Source organism: Primulina eburnea, chromosome 9, assembly GCF_022965805.1.
Source record: "Primulina eburnea isolate SZY01 chromosome 9, ASM2296580v1, whole genome shotgun sequence".
Taxonomy (NCBI): domain Eukaryota; kingdom Viridiplantae; phylum Streptophyta; class Magnoliopsida; order Lamiales; family Gesneriaceae; genus Primulina; species Primulina eburnea.
The window spans coordinates 16,428,295-16,444,970 of record NC_133109.1 but is presented as its reverse complement, the minus strand read 5'-3'; the positions used below and the strand labels follow the sequence as shown (position 1 = coordinate 16,444,970).

The 16,676-nt window shown below is 37.4% G+C and overlaps 2 long non-coding RNA genes across 2 annotated transcripts in view; both read right to left on the bottom strand.

Annotated features, from left to right (window-relative positions):
* LOC140840439 (uncharacterized) overlaps positions 1-9,713 on the bottom strand; it is a 28,822-nt gene extending 19,109 nt beyond the window's left edge. The window contains exons 1-2 of the long non-coding RNA XR_012119974.1: positions 9,405-9,713; positions 7,174-7,325 (exon numbers count right to left, since the gene is read on the bottom strand). This is a non-coding gene — a long non-coding RNA (uncharacterized lncRNA). The remainder of the gene's footprint in view (positions 1-7,173; positions 7,326-9,404) is intronic.
* Positions 9,714-12,783: 3,070 nt separating this feature from the next.
* Positions 12,784-15,255, bottom strand: LOC140840438 (uncharacterized). Its single transcript, XR_012119973.1, has 2 exons — positions 15,121-15,255; positions 12,784-12,992 (listed from the first exon to the last, which is right to left on the bottom strand). It is a non-coding gene; the product is annotated as an uncharacterized lncRNA (long non-coding RNA).
* Positions 15,256-16,676: the final 1,421 nt, after the last annotated feature.

Here is a 16,676-nt window from a genome sequence, read left to right as displayed (position 1 = left end):
TGGCAAGGCAATCTTGGAGAAATCTGAAATGAAACGACGATAATAACCCGCCAAACCAAGGAAACTGCGTACCTCTGAAACAGTAGTAGGAATAGGCCACTTCTGAACTGCCTCTATCTTCACTGGATCAACAGCTATGCCATCTTTCGAAACAACATGGCCTAGAAAAGAAATCCGATCCAACCAAAATTCACACTTCTTCAGTTTAGCAAACAGCCTCTTCTCCCTCAACACTCGGAGAACAACTCTGAGATGCTCTGCATGAAGCTCTCTGGTCTTGGAATAGATCAAGATTTCATCGATAAAAACAATGACGAAACTATCCAAATAAGGCTTGAACACACCGTTCATCAGGTCCATGAAAACTGAAGGAGCATTGGTCAGACCAAAAGACATCACAAGAAACTCATAGTGACCATACCTGGTCCGGAACGCTGTCTTAGGGATATCGGACTCCCTAACCTTCAACTGATAGTAGTCAGACCGAAGATCAATCTTCGAAAATACAGTAGCACCATGAAGTTGGTCAAATAGATCGTCAATCCGTGGCAACGGATACTTGTTCTTGATCGTCACTTTGTTGAGCTCCCTATAGTCGATACACAGCCGCAAAGACCCATCTTTCTTCTTAACGAAAAGAACCGGAGCTCCCCAAGGCGAATAACTCGGACGAATAAAACCCTTGTCCAAAAGATCCTGCAACTGTGTCTTCAACTCCTTCATCTCAGTAGGGGCCATTCGGTACGGAGCCTTAGAAATAAGAACCGTACCTGGAGCTAGATCAATAACAAACTCAACATCTCTATCCGGCGGCAAACCCAGCACATCATCCTCAAACACATCAGCAAACTCCCTCACAACATCGATATCATCAATATTCAACTTAATCAATCTATCCACATCCACAATCGAAGCCAGAAACACATCACAACCTCTACACATCAACTTCTCAGCCTCAAGACAAGAAATAAAAGGAAGGACCAGCGAAGTACCTGCACTGGCGAGAACTCCTCCCTTAATGCTATCATCTGCAAAGGTCAATGTCTTAGCAACGCAATCAATAACAGCACGATAGGTCGACAGCCAATCCATGCCAAGAATAACATCAAAGGCAACCATCGGGATAACAATCAAATCAGCAAAAACAACTCGCTCCTCAATATGAACAGGGCATGCATAAACAATAGACGTCGGGCACAACACGTCCCCCGAAGGCAAAACAACATTAAGCTGGAGGGGAAGAATAGAAGGAACTATACCCAACGATCTCAAAAACAATTCAGACATAAAAGAATGAGTAGCACCAGTATCAATCAAAGTCGTAGCTACTTTGCTGAAATCAAAATAGTGCTAGAGATCACAGAAGAATCATGATTAATACCTTCCTTGGTCATCGCAAAGATACGACCCTGCACTTTATCCTTGCTCGCTCCCTTCGGACAATCTCTGGCAATGTGGCCTGCCGTGCCACAACGATAACAAGAATGAGTGCCAAATCTGCACTCTCCTCTATGATGTCTGCTGTACTTGGGACACAGCGGCTTCTCGGGATCAACTGGAACTGACGGTGGTCTAGGACTCGACTCCATCTTGCCCTTCCCTTTGAAACGATCCTTGCCTCTCTGATTCGAGCCCTGGCCTCTCTGAATAACAAGCTGATGTCTCTCTTGCCTCTCCCTGGCAATATCTTTCTCGTCCTGCTCGGCCAACTACGCCTTCGACGCGATCTCTTTGAAAGTCACAGCCTTGGACATGTTAATGTTCCTCCGAATCTTTGCTCTAAGGCCTCGAATGAAGTGAGCGCCTTTGTCCTTGTCGTTTGAAGCAATATACGGAGCAAATAAACAACCCTCCTCAAACTTGAGAATGTACTCGTCAACGTTCAAGCTCCCCTGTCGAAGCTCCAAGAACTCCGTAACCTTCCTCGCTCGAAGTGCGTCTGGAAAGTACTTGTCATAGAAAAGATCAGTGAACTCTGACCACTTCAACACTGAAACATCAACACCAACCTTCGTGGCATTCCACCAGATACGTGCAGCCTTTACCAACATGAATACTGCACAGCTGATCCTGTCTTTACCTTCGTACTGGAGATGATCGAAGATCGCCTCTAGAGCCTTGATCCACTCCACTGCAACTAAAGGATCAGTGCTACCTGCGAATTCCGGTGGATCCATCCTCTTGAAAGCAGAAAAGACGGCATCAGTGCCAACTGCCTGAGCTACTTGGCCTCTCACTTGGCCTCTACCTTGTCCTGTTCCTTGCAATCGAACCAGCTGCTGAATCTGCTCGCTATGGACTTTGGCCTGCTCCTTAAGCAACTTGCCGAACTCGTCGACAACTCTCGAGGAAGAACTATCCTCACCCTCTACTGCTTTCCTCTTAGGTGGCATACTCTACAATGTGATCACAAAACACCAATCAATAGATAACAATGAATAGATGCAAAGAAAACATACCCGGACAGTTGAAAGTAGACGAAGTCATATGCATTGGTCCGAAGAACGGTGCTCTGATACCACTAAATGTGACACCTTGACCCGTTACAATTAAAAATACAGCGGAATTTAAAATTTTCATTCAACTGGAAGGAGTTTCAAAATACATTCCCAAATATCATCAAAAGTATTAACATGATCAACTAAATGATACATCAAAATACAAAACATCATTTTAATGATCATGTCCAAAAATATTGCTTGCAAAACAAACTACTTCCTTCCAATCTTCGTATGCATATGACTTCCATCCACAGTCAACGTCCTGGCCCGTCACTCTTATCTGCATCACATGAAAATAACTGAAATGAGTATAACACTCAGCAAGTGGAACTCTTACATAGCAATGAACATATCATACTGTGTAAAACATGGCTTTAAAACATAAATACCATCAACTCTGAAATAATCATGTGAGCATAAGGGATGAAATTCCACTTACAAACCACAAGAACACCTCAATCTATGCTCTTGATACACCACCTACAACAATAATCCATAAATAACACCAAAATCAACTCCATATCCAAGAACTCAAGCCAATAAATCCATAAATCCAACAAATACATCAAACCTATAACATCTCTTTTCCAAAACCAAGAGATAACACAACCAAAAGCTTACCTTAGCTTCCTAGAGCAACCAAGAACTTCGATCTCTACTCGAAAATCGAACTAGATCCAAGAATCAAATGTAGGAAATGAAAGAAAATGGAGGAAACCCTTGTTCTAAGAGAGAAAAACGAGATTGAGAGGAAAGGGAAAGGTGAAAATGAAGTCAACTCATCCAAAAAGGTACTAAATATCTCGCCCATACCTCAATAATGCATGACCGCGGGTGCGCTCAAACAAGCACCGCGGGTGCGCCATGCTCACGGCAAAACCACCAAATTCTGAAACACTACTACCGCAGGTGCGGCGCTGCTAATACCGCGGGTGCGGTTTTTACCGCGGGTGCGGTCCCATGCCAACGCGGGTGCGGTCCCATGCCAACGCGGGTGCGGTGATGCTACGGCTCACCAACTCAAAAATCATGAACAGTACACCGCGGGGGCACTCCTACTATGAGCGTGGGTGCACTCTGGTCACGGCCAAGAAACAAAACAATGCAACCAAAATCGATCCGAAACGCTGAAACGAACAACCAACAACAACTACACCTCAAGACAATAATAACCAACAATACTATGGCCCATAATCACAACTCTAAACATCTAATCAAATAACCCAAATAAACATACAAAACTTAAACCGTACCGTACACTGGGCTCGGCTATTACATAAGTCGTCTACTGCATTGAATGAGATGCATAATTCACAAAAATCAGTCTCTGACAAAACTGGTTTAGGGTTCAGTAATCAAGGAGAAACATTTTCAAAAGATACACAACCACAGTTGACAGTAAACAAAGGAAAGTACATTCAATTTGTCAGATCAACAGTAGATAAAAAAAAATTTGAGCCTAGCAAAATGAATGAACAATCCATTGAGAATATGTATAAGGCCAAAAGACATGGAGTTGGTTACAGTCCAAAAATCTCTACTGACTCAGTAAGTCAGTCATCAAAAAGGTTTGGAAGGAATCGTTCAAATAACTATTCGAATTATCACAACTGCAAACCAGTCCAGAAAAGATACAGATTAAACAATCAGTCGAACCAAGCCAAAATGAATACTGTGTCATCTGTGCAACACACACCTAACACACAGAAGCCGAGAAAAACAATTTGGAACACAGCTACTGGAAAGTCAGTTAGACTAATCCAAGTGTGGATTCCAAAGGGACTAATAAGTCGTGGACCCAAATAGATATGGGTACCAAATCATATTATGTATGTGCTTGCAGGTAACAGGTACAGATAAAAATTCAATATGGTATTTGGACAGCGGTTGCTCACGACATATGACAGGAGATGCAAGTATGCTATCTCAACTGACCAAATATAGTGGTCCAAACATCAGTTTCAGAGATAATTCCAAAGGTAAAACCGTGGGTAAGGGTAAGATTATCCATGGTAACTTTACTATTAAATATGTTTTATTGGTAGAAAATCTAAAGTATAACTTGATTAGTATAAGTCAGTTATGCGACAATGGATTTTTGGTACAATTTGATAAAAACTCATGCTCAGTTAAAACATCAACTGATGAAATCATACTAACTGGCAAACGATGTGGAAACACATATAAAGTCAGTTGGAATGAACAGCCTCATGCACCAGTTTGCTTCATTGCTTCAAATTCATCTCAAAACTGGTTATGGCATAAAAGATTAAATCATTTAAACTTTAAATCCATTGCTTATCTGAGTAAACATGAACTTGTAACTGGTTTGCCCAAAATAAATTTTTCAAAAGAAAAACTTTGTTCAGCATGTCAGTATGGAAAACAAGTACGATCTTCTTTCAAAAACAAGAGCTGTAAATCTTCATCCCGATGCTTAGAACTATTGCACATGGATCTCTTCGGTCCAATTCCAGTCATGAGCTTAGGGGGAATGAAATACACCCTAGTGGTCGTAGATGATTTTTCAAGATTTACTTGGGTTATATTTCTAAAATCCAAAGACCATACAGCTGCACAACTGATTAAACTCTTCAAAAGAATTTTAAATGAAAAATCAGTTGGGATTGATCGAATCAGATCTGATCGAGGAACTGAATTCATCAATCAAACACTTTCAAGTTTTCTAGAAAATGCTGGAATCAAGCATGAGTTCTCAGCAGCAAGAACTCCTCAGCAAAACGGTGTAGATGAGAGAAGAAATCGGACCCTAAAAGAAGCTGCTAGAACAATGCTTGCTGATTCTGGGATTTCTCAAAGATTTTGGGCAGAGGCAGTAAACACTGCGTGTTATACTCAGAACAGATCGATGATTAATAAGAATCATATGAAAACACCATATGAGATCTGGCATGGAAGAAAAATTATAATCACCTATTTCAAAATATTTGGCTGTAGATGCTTTATTCATGATAATGGTAAAAATTACTTAAAGGCATTTGATGCCAAATCTGCAAAAGGAATTTTCCTTGGATATTCATCAGTTAGTATAGCTTATAGAGTCTTTAATAAGAAAACTTTTAATGTTGAAGAATCTGCGCATGTTAATTTTGATGAAACGGTACTAACTGATAAGCCAACTGATCAAGTTGAGCTAGCTGATCGATTGACAGATATAAGTTTGGACGATGATAATAAAAATGAAAGTCATAACAATCAAGACATCTTCCAAACACCAGAACCAGAGATTTTAGATCAATTAAATGAGCAGGAAATCAATGACAACAATCAGTTATTAAAGGAAATTGATAACATTCAAATACCAGCTGTTGAGACATTAACTGAAGCTGAAAATTGCACTCAGATGCCAACTGAAGAAGTTGCTGATGCAACAAATACAGAATACAAATGGAGAAAGTCACATCCATCTCATCTAGTAATAGGAAATCCATCTGATCCTGTAAGAACTCGCAATCAAATGTTAAATTTATTTATTCACTCAGCCTTCGTCTCACAACTGGAACCAAAGAAAACTGATGAAGCTCTTGCTGATCCTAGCTGGGTAAATGCTATGCAAGAAGAGCTGAATCAGTTCACTCACAATAACGTCTGGAACTTAGTTCCAAGACCAATTTAAAACCATTATAGGAACAAAATGGGTGTCCAGGAATAAGCTAAACGAGGATGGCTCAGTTATACGCAACAAAGCTAGACTAGTAGCACAAGGATATAGGCAAGAAAAAGGAATTGACTACGATGAGACGTATGCTCCAGTTGCAAGATTGGAAGCAATCAGAATATTTCTTGCTTATGCATATCACAAAAACTTCAAAGTTTATCAGATGGATGTGAAAAGTGCATTCCTAAACGGTCAGTTACAAGAAGAAGTATATGTCGAACAACCTCCAGGTTTTGTAAACCACAAACTTCCTGATCATGTGTACTATTTGAACAAAGCATTATATGGTCTTAAACAAGCTCCCAGGGCATGGTACGAAACTCTTTCAAAATTCCTAACTAATCATGACTTTTCAGTTGGATCAGTTGATAAGACCTTGTTCAAATTTACTAAAAATAATCATATCTTATTAGTTCAGATTTATGTTGATGATATAATTTTTGGGTCAACTAACCCCAAATTGTGTGAAAAGTTTGCTAAGTTAATGCAGGATAAGTTTGAAATAAGTATGATGGGTGAACTGACATTTTTTCTTGGACTGCAAGTGAAACAACTGGAAACTGCTATATTCATTAGTCAAACAAAATATACAAAGGAGTTGCTAAAGAAATTTGGTATGGAATCATGTTCAGCCGCAACAACTCCCATGAGCTCAACAGTTAAATTACATACTGACAAAGGGAGAATATCAGTAGAGGCGACATTATACAGAGGGTTAATAGGTTCACTGCTATACCTAACAGCCAGTCGCCCTGATATTGTTTTTGTTGTCTGTATGTGTAACGTCTCACTCATTTTTAAAATTCTACTGGACATTTTTTTTAAGAATAAAAGCTAAAAGTTCGCATTTTCGAAATAACATTTAAAAACGATCTTAAATATTTGACAATAAAAATAGCGCAGTTTAAAATAATCAAACTCGTTCAAAATCATTCGTAAGCATAAACGAGTAAAAATCTTAATTTCATCATCGTAAGAAAATGTTAATCTCACCTCAATTTCATAAATCATAATGCGGAAAACATGTGGTCCTCGGGTCGTGTCGCCCACCAGGTCTGCTGACTCAAAGTCCAGCACCTCCAGTCTCCTCAACATCGAACTCACCTGCATCACACACGCCTAGTGAGTCTAAAGACTCAACACACCTGCACCGTTAATAGCAAATACATATACATAGCACACAGCAGTGAAAAATACCATACTCAACATACCTTTCATGAACTTTAAAAAAACGTAACATAAACGTATCGTGTAAAATCATGACGTGTCAAAACAGCTCATCGTTAATCATCATTCATCGTTTATCATTTATCGTTCATCATTTATCGTGCATCATTCATCATTCATTTATCGTTCATCATTCATCTTTCATCATTTATCATTGGTGAATTCAGTTCATTAGAGGTGACTATCGTACATCATTTACGATGGATCCATCATACATAGAACCGCGGTACCCGGCGGCTGTCGGACATCAATGACAGGATCACCCATCCACTGTGCCTAGGCCTCATCATCAGCATTTACATATACGTCTTAACCATTTACATATACTTCGATAGCCACCACTAATTTCCATCATTCAAAACCTTATCATTTTCATCACTTATAAAAATCTTGAATAAATGCAATTTTTTTTAAATCCAAGCATGCGACGTATATTTTCATAAAATCTTAAAATCGTGATCATGATGCATGAACATTTAAAATATCATAAATTTGTGCTCAGGGCGCTGCCAGGACCAAAATCTCACATCGGGTGCAAAATGACCATTTTGCCCCTGGAAACCCAAAATTTATCGTTTCACCTCTAGACGTACAATTTCACGTTTTTGATCTTTTCATAAATCCATTGACTCTAACATGTCCCAAATAATTATTTAAGCCTACATGAATTTTCTCATATTTTTATTTGGCTTAAATCGATAACTTTTAAATTAATCTTTAAATATAACATCTTAATGCGTTTTAATCCCGAATTAAACCAACCTTTAGCATAAAATTCTCAAATTAAAAACTTAGACTTCTAATAATTATTTGAGCTTAAATATAATTTTTCACAATTTTATTAAGCTTAAATATAGGCATTTCAATTAATTCTTTAATTAACGTTTCGTGCAGCGACTAAACCCGAATAATTCCAAAACTCATTATTTTAATCCGAAGCTTACCAAACTCCTTAAAATGTCCCAAAACATTTTTTAAAATCATCCCTAGACGTAAACTCGAGTCCAATTCATAACTTAACCGAATTGTTTAAAAATTAGACCGGAGTCCCGATTTTGACCCGAATCGAACCGAAACTTAACCAAAAATTTCCCAACTTCATACCACACCCTAAAAACACTTAAAAGGTTCTAAGAACCCCAAAAACCAAGCTCTTACATGTGCGGACCACCCTTAACCGCTGCTAGAAAAATCCAGCAACTTTCTTAACTATAAAGCCTAGTACCTCCCGTCCTTTCTTGCGCTCTAGCCTTCGCCCGGCTGCTCCAGCACTGACTCAACTCTCCTGGGACCATCCTAGGACGACACTACACCTACTGAACCCACACTAATGATCCCATGCATGCTGGAGGTCCCAGCTCCTCGCTAAACGACCCAAGATGATCGACCAAGCTCCTCCTCGTAGCAGCTCCCTTACGCTGCTCTCAAGTCCAGACTAGCAGAGTTCGAGCTCTTCCAGATCGTGACTCAAACCCATCAGAGACCAGCCCATGGCCTGGACATGCCTTCGGCCTCCCTTTAGTTCGAAACCCAACCCGATCGAGACACCCCAAAGCACAACCACTCGGCCCTTCAACCTACAGCAGACCACAACCGATCATAACCTTCAAACAATATCTTTACACATTCAACAGTCCCTTAACAGCCAGTACTCGAAGACCCTTGCACAACCGAGACATAACCGATCCTCGATCTAGCCCTTATACGAGCACTAGCGTCCGAACGAACGGCTTTTCCCTGCATAGATCTGAACCGAGGACCACTCATGTTATTCTAACATAAACCTCGACATTTACAGCCCCTAAGGACCCTAGATCGGCAGCCCCTTGCACCCAAACATCAAACACGTGAGTTAAATGCATAAAATACGGGTTTTTTCACGAACACGACGAAGCATAAACGAAGCAACAATTGGTTTAAACATTTTTCGTATGCGAGCACACATGTAACAGCATATAATGACGTGAATAATGCAGAAATAAGGATACATGGCGTGCCTGATGAAGTTTCCTACGCAAGAAGATGAAGAAATGAGCAACGGGAGCGCCGGAGAAATTCCCACTCAAGAATAAGCTATGGCCGATCTTTTCAGCTGCTGGGTGTGATAAAAATGAGAGGGAGCTCTTGAATAATGGAGGTGTCGGCTGGTGAAATGTATAATAATGGGTGTAGGGTAGGTTTAAGTTTAGTTTAGGATATTATTAAAATAATTGATTAATAGATAATGAGCTATAAATTGTCATTTGAGAGTTTAAAAATATAATTAAACCCAATAAGCTTAAAAGTAGGCTCAATAAATCCAAACACACTCCGGAAAAATATTTCGTGTTGAAAATTATTTTTTTTTAAATATTAGCCGAACCCTTAAAAATTCCCCCGATCCGATAAAAAAATACGTACCGTTGAAGATTAAAATCTTGCGGGTAAAAACCCAATAAATCCCAATTCTTGAAAAATACCTTTAAAACATCTTATATTAATTAATAAAAATTAATCGTGTAATTAAAATAATTTTCCTGGAAATTCTCCGGTCTCCAATCCTCGTTCGTGCGTGAAATGCAACTTAAAAATCTTTAATGCATGAACCATTAAATTTAATGAAATAAATTCTATCATGCAATAATAATACATAAAAATAATTAAACACAATTTAATAAAATAAAAATACATTTTATGCTTTAAAAGAATTTAATAAAATACCAAAAAATTTAATAATTTGCATGTATGTGGTTCACGTGGACTTTCCGATTTTCGGGACGTTACAATCTCCCCCCCTTAAATTGAATTTCGTCCCCGAAATTCGTTTATCCTCGATAAACAAAAAGTTTACTCTTAATTCTAGAATCTCAATATTCCACGCTTCCGCTGTGCTACTCTGATAAAATAAATGTTAAGATGTCCTTACATCTCCTCAATCCTAATAATATTTGCCTACCAAAATTCTCGATTTCGAATCACAAATTAAAATGACTTAGGGTGATTTAGTTCTATTCTACTATGGCCTCAAACTTCAACTTTTCTCAAACTTCCCAATATTAGAAATGATAGTCCGAATTTTTATTGTGTCTCACTTTTCTTATACTATACCCATAATGTTCATTGACTTATTACATTTGTATTTATGCAGTTTGACATAAGAAACCTTAGCACCAAAATTTACTGATCGACTTCTATCCTTGGTATTACACTTAGAAGTTAAACCTTACTTCAACCCCATAATAATATTAACCTAAGATCCTTGAATCAAATCTTGTCTTACGGCACCAAACTTACGTCACTTAATTATTTAATTCATCCCAAATATTAAATTGCTGCAAATCTTAATCCTCGAGTAACGTTAATCCATAACGCCCAAAATATACAATATCAATCTTCTACCTAAATAATAAAATCATTCTAGCACCAATTACATATTTAAACTATTATCTTCCCAATTGCAATAAATTTGAGGCCTTAGACTTTGGACTTCCCTCATTGAAACGAATGTCGCATTCTTATGTATCATCAATGCTTAATTAATTCTAGCATATAAAACTTAATAAGTTCTCTTATGATAATGATAGACTAACTCTAATAAATCAACTTCACCTATAACCCATAAATTCTAGAATCTCCATATCAAAATTGTAGATTTCTTACTCTATAAAAAAAATCTTAATATCCATTCATTGATAACCAATGATGAACACAACTCGTTTCATTTGGTTTTTATTTCACCCAAAATTTTCGTACGAACACTTATTTCATAAACTTAAAATTCAAGCTTACGCGACCCAAATAATATTAGATAACATAATCCAACACATATATTCACTTATTCTCAAGTTCCTTAATGACTTTCAAAAATATCTTAAAACCATGAGTTTACTTCAATTCTTATATGCGTCTATCAGTAATCTAACCATCGATCATACCTAATAATTTTTTTTTTAGAAAAATTAAATTCCAACAACTATATAATTTTAACTCTTAAGATCACGATTAAAAATTATGATACATCAAACTTAAATTCCCAAAATTTTGTTAGTTCTATGTCTAGTGTTATAACTTAACTAATTGATCAACTTTATCTTAAATTGTTATCACTCTAAATTTTTAATTTGTCATAGTATTAATTCACTATCGCTTAAACTTTCAAGCTAAATGTTGATTCATCCTACAATGCCCCTGTTTACCATTCCTTATAATCTTATAACCTAATTGTTTCAAGATTCTAGATATCCCATCAAACCTAAATCATCAAAAAAAATCGTTGTCATTTAAACCATTTGATTCATACTTAATGCTAAACTAGTCCCCAAATTTCTTAAAAATTAAAAAATTAATTCTTACTTTCCTCGAATATTATACGATTTTTCCTAAATTTCAAAAATTTCACAATTACCCATAAATTCATGGCGTTCCAAATTCCATTTTATAGGTTTCTTGTAACATAATGTTCAATAATTTTAAGCTTATTAGACCCAAAATCAATTCCCATAACCTCGAAAAATTACTGATTTAACCCAAGTGTTCCTCCAACTTCGAATTTAATCCTCAAAAATTTCAGAATTTACAATTTGGCCCTACAACCATACGAAATTTGCATTCCTGGTCCCAAAATTTTCGATTTTTCTCATTAAACCTTAAAATTCTCAATTCGTGCAATTCAATCCTTAAATCCAACTATGTAGAGCATTCATCCTAAATAAATTATCATAATCATTCTTACATTTTCATAGATACTTAAAATCCTCAAATTGTACATTTATAATCCTAAAGATTGTCGTAGTCTTCGAATCATTAATCCTTACAAGAAATCTTCAAAAATTAACTCGGCTACCAACCATGAACAATCAGTAATTTCTTAGAAAATCAACAAGTCCCAAAAGCATTCATAATTGTCAAGTTTAACTTATGACCCATTAGGAGGACATCAATACTACTGACCTAAAATCAATATAGTCAAATCATTATCAACCTCTCATAAATCCCAATATTCGAATTCTTAGATACATCCAATTCCAAACGTAACCAACATGCAGTTTAATATAGTTTTTAAAACAGTAGATCCTTAAATCATAAAAGCAGTTAAACATATACGGTAGATATACGGTAGATCATCAGAAAACGTAAATCATGTTAACATGCAGGTGATAAGAGTAAATCATTTAAAACATTTAAATCATAAAAGCTTACAGACTTGAGGCTTGAAGACTGAGCCGCATAAACTGGCGGCGGCACAACCCTATACAGGACATTTGCTCTGATACCAACTGTAACGTCTCACTCATTTTTAAAATTCTACTGGACATTTTTTTTTTTTTAGAATAAAAGCTAAAAGTTCGCATTTTCGAAATAACATTTAAAAACGATCTTAAATATTTGACAATAAAATAGCGCAGTTTAAAATAATCAAACTCGTTCAAAATCATACGTAAGCATAAACGAGTAAAAATCTTAAATTCATCATCGTAAGAAAATGTTCATCTCATCTCAATTTCATAAATCATAATGCGGAAAACATGTGGTCCTCGGGTCGTGTCGCCCACCAGGTCTGCTGACTCAAAGTCCAACACCTCCAGTCTCCTCAACATCGAACTCACCTGCATCACACACGCCTAGTGAGTCTAAAGACTCAACACACCTGCACCGTTAATAGCAAATACATATACATAGCACACAGCAGTGAAAAATACCATACTCAACATACCTTTCATGAACTTTAAAAAAACGTAACATAAACGTATCGTGTAAAATCATGACGTGTCAAAACAGCTCATCGTTAATAATCATTCATCGTTTATCATTTATCGTTCATCGTTTATCATTCATCGTTCATCATTCATCATTCATTTATCGTTCATCATTCATCTTTCATCATTTATCATTAGTGAATTCAGTTCATTAGAGGTGACTATCGTACATCATTTACGATGGATCCATCATACATAGAACCGCGGTACCCGGCGGCTGTCGGACATCAGTGACAGGATCACCCATCCACTGTGCCTAGGCCTCATCATCAGCATTTACATATACGTCTTAACCATTTATGTATACTTCGATAGCCACAACTAATTTCCATCATTCAAAACCTTATCATTTTCATCACTTATAAAAATCTTGAATAAATGCAATTTTTCTTAAATCCAAGCATGCGACGTATATTTTCATAAAATCTTAAAATCGTGATCATGATGCATGAACATTTAAAATATCATAAATTTGTGCTTAGGGCGCTGCCAGGACCAAAATCTCACATCGGATGCAAAATGACCATTTTGCCCCTGGAAACCCAAAATTTATCGTTTCACCTCTAGACGTACAATTTCACGTTTTTGATCTTTTCATAAATCCATTGACTCTAACATGTCCCAAATAATTATTTAAGCCTACATGAATTTTCTCATATTTTTATTTGGCTTAAATCGATAACTTTTAAATTAATCTTTAAATATAACATCTTAATGGGTTTTAATCCCGAATTAAACCAACCTTTAGCATAAAATTCTCAAATTAAAAACTTAGACTTCTAATAATTATTTGAGTTTAAATATAATTTTTCATAATTTTATTAAGCTTAAATATAGGCATTTCAATTAATTCTTTAATTAACGTTTCGTGCAGCGACTAAACCCGAATAATTCCAAAACTTATTATTTTGATCCGAAGCTTACCAAACTCTTTAAAATGTCCCAAAACATTTTTTAAAATCATCCCTAGATGTAAACTCGAGTCTAATTCATAACTTAACCGAATTGTTTTAAAAATTAGACCGGAGTCCCGATTTTAACCCGAATCGAACCGAAACTTAACCAAAAATTTCCCAACTTCATACCACACCCTAAAAACACTTAAAAGGTTCTAAGAACCCCAAAAACCAAGCTCTTACATGTGCGGACCACCCTTAACCGCTGCTAGAAAAATCCAGCAACTTTCTTAACTATAAAGCCTAGTACCTCCCGTCCTTTCTTGCGCTCTAGCCTTCGCCCGGCTGCTCCAGCACTGACTCAACTCTCCTGGGACCATCCTAGGACGACACTACACCTACTGAACCCACACTAATGATCCCATGCATGCTGGAGGTCCCAGCTCCTCGCTAAACGACCCAAGATGATCGACCAAGCTCCTCCTCGTAGCAGCTCCCTTACGCTGCTCTCAAGTCCAGACTAGCAGAGTTCGAGCTCTTCCAGATCGTGACTCAAACCCATCAGAGACCAGCCCATGGCCTGGACATGCCTTCGGCCTCCCTTTAGTTCGAAACCCAACCCGATCGAGACACCCCAAAGCACAACCACTCGGCCCTTCAACCTACAGCAGACCACAACCGATCATAACCTTCAAACAATATCTTTACACATTCAACAGTCCCTTAACAGCCAGTACTCGAAGACCCTTGCACAACCGAGACATAACCGATCCTCGATCTAGCCCTTATACGAGCACTAGCGTCCGAACGAACGGCTTTTCCCTGCATAGATCTGAACCGAGGACCACTCATGTTATTCTAACATAAACCTCGACATTTACAGCCCCTAAGGACCCTAGATCGGCAGCCCCTTGCACCCAAACATCAAACACGTGAGTTAAATGCATAAAATACGGGTTTTTTCACGAACAAGACGAAGCATAAACGAAGCAACAATTGGTTTAAACATTTTTCGTATGCGAGCACACATGTAACAGCATATAATGACGTGAATAATGCAGAAATAAGGATACATGGCGTGCCTGATGAAGTTTCCTACGCAAGAAGATGAAGAAATGAGCAACGGGAGCGCCGGAGAAATTCCCACTCAAGAATAAGCTATGGCCGATCTTTTCAGCTGCTGGGTGTGATAAAAATGAGAGGGAGCTCTTGAATAATGGAGGTGTCGGCTGGTGAAATGTATAATAATGGGTGTAGGGTAGGTTTACGTTTAGTTTAGGATATTATTAAAATAATTGATTAATAGATAATGAGCTATAAATTGTCATTTGAGAGTTTAAAAATATAATTAAACCCAATAAGCTTAAAAGTAGGCTCAATAAATCCAAACACACTCCGGAAAAATATTTCGTGTTGAAAAGTTTTTTTTTTTAAATATTAGCCGAAACCTTAAAAAGTCCCCGATCCGATAAAAAAATACGTACCGTTGAAGATTAAAATCTTGCGGGTAAAAAACCCAATAAATCCCAATTCTTGAAAAATACCTTTAAAACATCTTATATTAATTAATAAAAATTAATCGTGTAATTAAAATAATTTTCCTGGAAATTCTCCGGTCTCCAATCCTCGTTCGTGCGTGAAATGCAACTTAAAAATCTTTAATGCATGAACCTTTAAATTTCATGAAATAAATTCTATCATGCAATAATAATACATAAAAATAATTAAACACAATTTAATAAAATAAAAATACATTTTATGCTTTAAAAGAATTTAATAAAATACCAAAAAATTTAATAATTTGCATGTATGTGGTTCACGTGGACTTTCCGATTTTCGGGACGTTACAGTATGTGTGCCAGATTTCAAGCAAACCCTAAGCAATCACATTTCTCAGCTGCCAAAAAAATTCTGAGATATCTTAAGGATACACAAAATGTTGGACTATGGTATTCCAAAGACTCCACCTTCAATTTAGTTGGATACTGTAGTGACCCATTCCAGAATCACCTACTAATCAAAAACTAAGCATGCAATTAACCTAATTAACAATAATCAGAGATAACAGCGGAAATAGTCAACAAAAATACCGATTATACAACCCAATCGAAGTCTAGAATAACTCAAAATAAAATATCCAATACAACCATATCGAATCAAAAAATATACCGATAAACTAAACCAACCAGATACTCACGTCCTCCTCCTGCTCCTCCTGAGCTGTCCAACCTGAGGCCTGCCCCGTGGGAATGGGGTGTCCAAGAATAAACAAAACCGAGGACGTGAGCGATAAGAACGCCCAGTACAAAAGTATGAGTATACAAACCTATTATGAAATGCACATGCTATGATATGATACCAGGGTAGTCAAGAAACAGGAATCACAAAGGATCTCAAAATGCTCAGTCTAGAGGCGCCAAGTGGATAGTGCCGCGCGGTCCAACCTCTGGGTCACTGCATCCACTACAAGACAGACGTGGACCTAAAATGTCCCGGACCACCGAAGCCCTCCCGACCCGTCGGCCACTGTGTACTCTCGGTGTCCATGCGTCCACAAGACAGGGCTGAGCGGCCCCAAGATATAGCTTATCTCGAAAGAGATACAGCTCAACAGTAAAGGCTATCTCGAAGAAGATAC